This window comes from Eschscholzia californica, unplaced genomic scaffold (genome assembly GCF_041429995.1).
Source record: "Eschscholzia californica isolate CP2 unplaced genomic scaffold, dmEscCali1.0.p SCAF_1, whole genome shotgun sequence".
NCBI lineage: Eukaryota > Viridiplantae > Streptophyta > Magnoliopsida > Ranunculales > Papaveraceae > Eschscholzia > Eschscholzia californica.
This window is the reverse complement of record NW_028238198.1, coordinates 11,329,499-11,335,696: the sequence shown is the minus strand read 5'-3', so window position 1 is coordinate 11,335,696 and position 6,198 is coordinate 11,329,499. Positions and strand designations below refer to the sequence as shown.

Sequence of the window (6,198 nt, the reverse complement as noted above, 5' to 3'; positions counted from 1 at the left end):
AAAAGATTATCATCTATCCTTGATATTTTCTTTTTTGTTTTTATTGTAGGAACTTAAAATATGTGTAATATAAATGATAAGGGCTTATATCTCTCACATTTTAAGAAGCGGCTAGTTTTTTTAAAGGACGATTTGTTAATATAACACAAATGTGAATATAATTTTCTTTTTTGTGAATATAATTCTTCTTTCTACCACTAATTTTAATTTTATGTTTTTCACGACTAATTATTCGCGCATCTAAATCAGGGTCGGTCCTGGGCCTAGGCAACCCAGGCGCCTCTGCCTAGACCCCAATTTCTACACCATCATATAAAGAGTATTATTATATTTTTAATTTGTTTATGCATACACATATCAAGTCTGTAGGGTAGTAGAGGGGGTAGATTAGTTTGTTAAGAGAACCAAAGTACTAACTACCTCCATATTTTTAGTTTCACCACACGATTGTAAGCAGTTTTAGGTTGAGTAACTTATGAAAAATGTATTTTTATTTATTTACCCTCAATAGTAATTAGAAATAACCTCTATGTTAACTTCTCAAAATTGAGTTAAAGGATTAGTATTGTCATTTATATTTTCCCACCTAGAATAGGGGAGAGAGTCGTGGGAGGGAGAGAGAGTTGCACAAACCTAATTTAGGAAATGGTGGATTGAGTTTCCGTATTAGGGATTAGTTTTAGGTTGCTACCACTTAGAGCATCTCCAATGCAAAACTCAAAAAAATCTCTATTCGTCCTATTTGTCAAGTTCCAATTGAGATTCTCACTCCTAGGTGTCGAAAATAGAGATCCTCAATTCTTGTATGTCTCCAATGCAACACTCTAAACTCTTTTATTTTACTTACGTGTCATGGTTATTTTTGTAAAAAATAATTAGTTATTTTGGAATTATACGAATACTTGATTTCTATTGGTTGAAATTTAAATATTGATGAGTTGGACAATTAAAGATATCTCAAGAGGACACTCTGAAAATAGAGTGTCCTCTTGAGATATCTCTATTCCACTCTCGACACATCATCCTTGAGATCTTAGTGGAGTTTTGCATTGGAGATGGTTTTTTAAGAAAAACTCAGAAAATCCTATGTGGCACTCCGAGTTTCTAAGATTGAGTTTTGCATTGGAGATGCTCTTAATCTTCATCTTCTCCTCCCTCTAACTTTGTTAATTTTCATTTCATAGATTCTCATTGTTTATCCTTCATCCAGTTCCATAGATAATAATAGTTTTGATGTTTTATTAGATTTTTGCCAAGAGGTTCAATAATTTGTGCATTCTTCATCAAGTTTCAAAGCTATGTCGAGTTCCATTGTATTATGTGAAAGAGAAAATCAGTTAAAAGACAAGAGAGGGAAAAATAGAATGGGCAAGATTTATCTTATTCTTTAATTTCATGCTCTCTCCTATCAATTTTCACTTCAGTGTTATGTAGATCTATGAGTTTCCTCGTGAGGATGTCATTAATGTTGTTGTCTTTGTATTTATGTTTCTGAAAATTAATTAAATATGTTGTTAATTTGTTGCTTCTAATGTATGTAGATGTTTGGAAATGTTCTTTAGGAGTTGCTAACGAACTTATCTACCCACTTTTGTCTTTAAGGATAGTTTTTCTAACTCTCTAATTTCATGGACTAATCTCCTCACATTTAGGAGGCAGTCAAAACTATAATTCATAAATCTCTTTCATTTAGCAAAGGTAAAATTTCGGTTGGAAGTAATTAACACTCCTCTTCACAGTTTATTTTTGTTAATTAACCTCTTTTTTTCTTTTTGCAGGTAGTACGATCTCAAAGAAATCTGTCATTCACATAGAAGTTCTTATCCATTGTCATTGTCTCATGAGGATATATAATTTGTTAATTTCTTAGAACGTTTTGGATGTAAATTTGAAGGACATTGATCAATTTGTTAGAACGTTACTAAATGTTGTCTGAAAACTTTTAAGTCCCTCCAATGCCAACTACTTTTCTTTTTTATCTTTTTTTTTGGGTTTTTTGTACGATTTCATTATAAGAATTGTCCTAAATCGTCAACCAATAACACATCAAAATGAGTTAGCAAAGAATGATAAGACTTAAAGAACAACAAATTTATTCAAGAAATAGAGAAAGAACCATCTCCATATTTTTCCTTATGTGTTGTTTTTCATAGTAACGTTAATTCAATGTTTATTTTACATCTACCTAATTATTTTACTCTAATTACTAACTTTTTAGTTGTGTCGTCCTTTCATTAAAGATTACGGGTTGTTACTATAATTTATTTTCTTTCAACCATAGTTTTTGTACTCATTTATTTAATATATTTTTCTTATGTTTTTATTTTAAACAAGTGTCTGTGGCATTTTACTAGCATGGTCAATCTTGCCGCCTAACACATAAAACGCAAAGTTTTTTGCTGACTGGGACAAGTCGAAAGATAAATCCGGTCGTTCGTTCGATTTGATCTTAAATCTTGGCGGTTAGATGTATTACCCACCTAAAAAATATCAAAATTATTCACTCACTCCGGGGAAGAAGGTAAACATATTGACGAATCTGGACCGTTGGAAAAGAAAAAACTTTCTACGTGTTCCATCATCTCCACCGTTACTATCTTCCTTCTTCACAGTCCCTGATCTGGTCCGCTGAAATGTATAGGTGTCCACTTGAGATTTTTCTAGCCGTCCGATCCCAACATTAATGCCTTAATGGTAAGGTTTTTCAGTTTCAATTTCACAGGAACATTAATGCCTTAATGGTAAGGTTTTTCAGTTTCAATTTCACACGAACATACTTCTCCTTTCCCTCTCTAAGTCTCTCTCTAATCAAAGGAGCAAATTTGTAACTGAAATGACTATGTAATGGGAAAATGGAATGGGTCGGTTTTGATTTTTTCTTTTCGAATTCTGTCTTTGTAACCCCCTTTTTTGCAGCATTTTAAGTTTTATAGATATTTGCAGTGTTTAATCATCGTTTGGACAACTCCCTCAACACAACGAATCCAAAAAACTAATAAGACCTACTACTTGTTTTTGATAGATTCATTAATAGTGGTGATCAGTTTCTTGGTATTTGGTGTTTTTCTAGATTCGGTTTGCTGTTTTTGGTATTTTGTTTCTTGGTATTTTACTGTGATTAGTGTTCTGATTTATCTCTCTTCATGTTTCTATTTTGAGGGTTCAGAGGAATCAAGGTGAAGAAAGGTATGGTTCTGATCTCTTTAGCTAAACCTTAATCACAGTGAGTGGGAGATATTTTTTTTTAATTCAATTCGAATGTTTATTACTACTTAATTAGGGTTCTGATATACTCTATATATATCATAATTTTTTTACTTTCAATTTTGTTACTTGGTTAGAAATGTTTAATTGGTTGAAAAGTGTTTGATTAGTTTGGTCTGTCTGTTAAAAGTTCATAACCCTAAAGCTATAACACCTATGGTAGAGACAACTGAAGCCTTCTCATAATCTAAGTGAGTCAAATTTAAGTTTTGTTATGAATCTGGATTTCCTCTTTAACTCAATGCTATACTGCCCTAGAAATTTAAGCAGTACATTTTATACGGTTTTTTGTTAGGCTTCGCTCATAGAGAGTAATGGAATCAACTGTTCTTTACTACTAAACATCTTGGATATACTACTAACTTGGAACATCTTGCCCTTTTACTTCTATTACTGCTGACTTGTGACTATAATTTCATATTTTCATCTGGTTTTTTCTACTTTCTTCTCTTTTTTTCAGGGCTCTGCCGGAAACTTCGTTGCACTCTTTGTTCGATATGTCATCATGGCACACATTGCTGAGATGTATACGCAGAAATCTGGTACTATATACATCAAAATGCGCTATCCTATTATACGCAGAGATCTGGTACCATATGCATCATGGCACAAAATGCTGATATGTATACGCAGAAATCTGGTACTATATCCTCTGTACAAGTAAGCTTCCAAATTTCCGTCCGAATATGAGAGATGTGGTAAACAGGTTGATGTTGATCCTTCTATAGTAGTCATAACTGCTGAAAAAATCAGAAGTATTGATAGTTTGTAAGTTTTTCGTGGTATGAAAATCGCGTTACCGATTTTTTTTTCAGAGTTCAACTTAATGGGAGCGTGTCAATTTTCTGGAACATCATTTGTGCACAGAATGTTGTCGTGGATTCTATATGATGAGGCAGATAGGTAGGTTTTATTTAGTAGTGCAACGACAATTTCTGTTTCTTATTTATTTCATTTTGCAGTTCAATGTCGTCAGTCTCTTTCTGCAGTTCATTAGATGTATTATGGGACTGACCAACTAAATGTTAATTAATTAATAATGTATGTGGCATATGATGTTAAATTTGCTTATCCTTCTTCATATCAACTTTAATCAGCAATCCATTGTCGATAACGACAATTGGTTTCTCCTCATCCATTGTCTGCTTTCTAACTCAACCTGTTAAATTTATAGAAAGCACCCGAATTTATCCAGATTGTTGCAACGTTGGGGTTTCCATACAACATCTCGAAGACTCGTTACTCTATGTTTATCAAACAATTGGCTGCTATAGTCTACTTTTCTAGGCATATATTAAATGAACAGTGAATCAGTAATTGGTGCAAGTATGTTCATAAAAGACTAATATTATTTGTATTTCTAATAGTTTGATGTTTTTGGTTGCAGCATGTTCAACCTTGTATTTTTGCATGTATTGGGTGTGCCATTTTGATGTGGAGAAAACTTGAATAAACTATTACTTCGTCTTCGAATTGGCTCTTTCCAAAGATCTTACTTACGGAGGTACTTCATGATTTGTACAACATCAATTATGTCATCACTATCTCTCCAAAATGAGGACTTACATGGGAAGTATCATTGCCATTTATTATAGAGATTGGTTTTACATTTTCCTTATGTGTTTTGAGTTTTCTGTTTATTGTGATATTTTGGAATGTCAAGTTGGAATCAATTACCAAGTGAGATAAGTTGGTAATTTCATGTTACATCATTTGGGTAATCTGGAAAGGAAGAAATTGTGCGATCTTCGAATGGAAATCCGTAGATGTTGATCTCTTTGAGTTATTGATTCCCTTATGAGTCATGAAAGTCTTTTTTAAAAAGTGAACAAAAAACATCTGTTTTTTTTTAATGTGGTTTTAGTTCAAGGAGCTGCTGGGGATGCCAAATAACTGATGATGGTCTGTACAGAATATCTTTATCCAAGTGTGTCGGAAACCTCATATAGATATCCTTATGGGGTATGTCTGGTATCACAGATACTGGTGTAGTTCATTTGGTACGTAACGATTTATACTCTTTGTACACAGACCCAACACATATATAGACTTGGGAAAGTTGAAGTGTCAATTTGTTACTGGACTATGTTTTTGCAGGTTTCAAGAGCTGCTTCCTTGCAATTAGTGAAGTGTTCGTACATAGTGCTTTCAGTTAATCTTATTGTTCACCTCAAGGGTGGAAACATGATTTCTATCGAGGAAGACTGGTTTGAATAGGCTGCTCTGATTAAGTTGACTCTGGAGTCTGGACTATAAACTCCCAAATAACTTAAGTGGTGTCTTTTTTATTTGTCTGAGTCTGACTCGTCCAAGTCTGAGGTCGTCTGGGTATGACTTGTTTTATTCCGACTTAGTTTATTTTTTTACTCAAATCGACCAGAAATCTGACCGAGACAGCCATAGAAAGTTAGAAACAACAAACAAGGCAACCCCATGAGTCATATTAAAAAAACAGTCTGAAATTCGACTCGAGTCAATTCACATTACATATTATGTCAGGCCTTCTAAAGAGAACCAATACTAAGGTACCCTGGTCTAGCCCATCAGTAGTTCAACCTATGATTCACCTGAAAGGATTGGGACGAATTATTTAGTTAACATTGTTTCTTTCGTCTGTTGCAGACTACTGTTTTATGGAGTTGTCGCCACGTTACTGAGAGTGGGCTTCTCACGCTTGAAAATAACTGCCTTAAGCTCGAATCATGCAATGTTTGGGGATGAGACTTCCATCAGCTAGCTTCATTGGTTTGCTTCCTATCACACCTGCTCTTCAGATAAAACCTAGAAGTGAGCATCTAAATGTTGGAATTGGTCCTCTTCCTCATCTATGGCCAATGCCATGAAGTTGTGAATTTACACTTCTATCACACCATTGAGTTTTGTAAATATCATTTATGTAATCACCTTGGTGAACACTCATTCTCAATGTTTGCT

At 33.8% G+C, this 6,198-nt stretch overlaps 1 long non-coding RNA gene across 2 annotated transcripts; it reads left to right on the top strand.

Moving 5' to 3' along the window:
• Positions 1-3,106: 3,106 nt before the first annotated feature.
• On the top strand, positions 3,107-6,190 carry LOC147564100 (uncharacterized). 2 transcript variants are annotated; one of them, XR_015236769.1, is made up of 7 exons: positions 3,107-3,186; positions 3,725-3,924; positions 4,080-4,167; positions 4,652-4,768; positions 5,129-5,264; positions 5,362-5,789; positions 5,887-6,190. It is a non-coding gene; the product is annotated as an uncharacterized LOC147564100 (long non-coding RNA). The 2 variants fall into 2 exon arrangements; XR_015236768.1 differs by having other exon boundaries at positions 5,362-6,190.
• Positions 6,191-6,198: the final 8 nt, after the last annotated feature.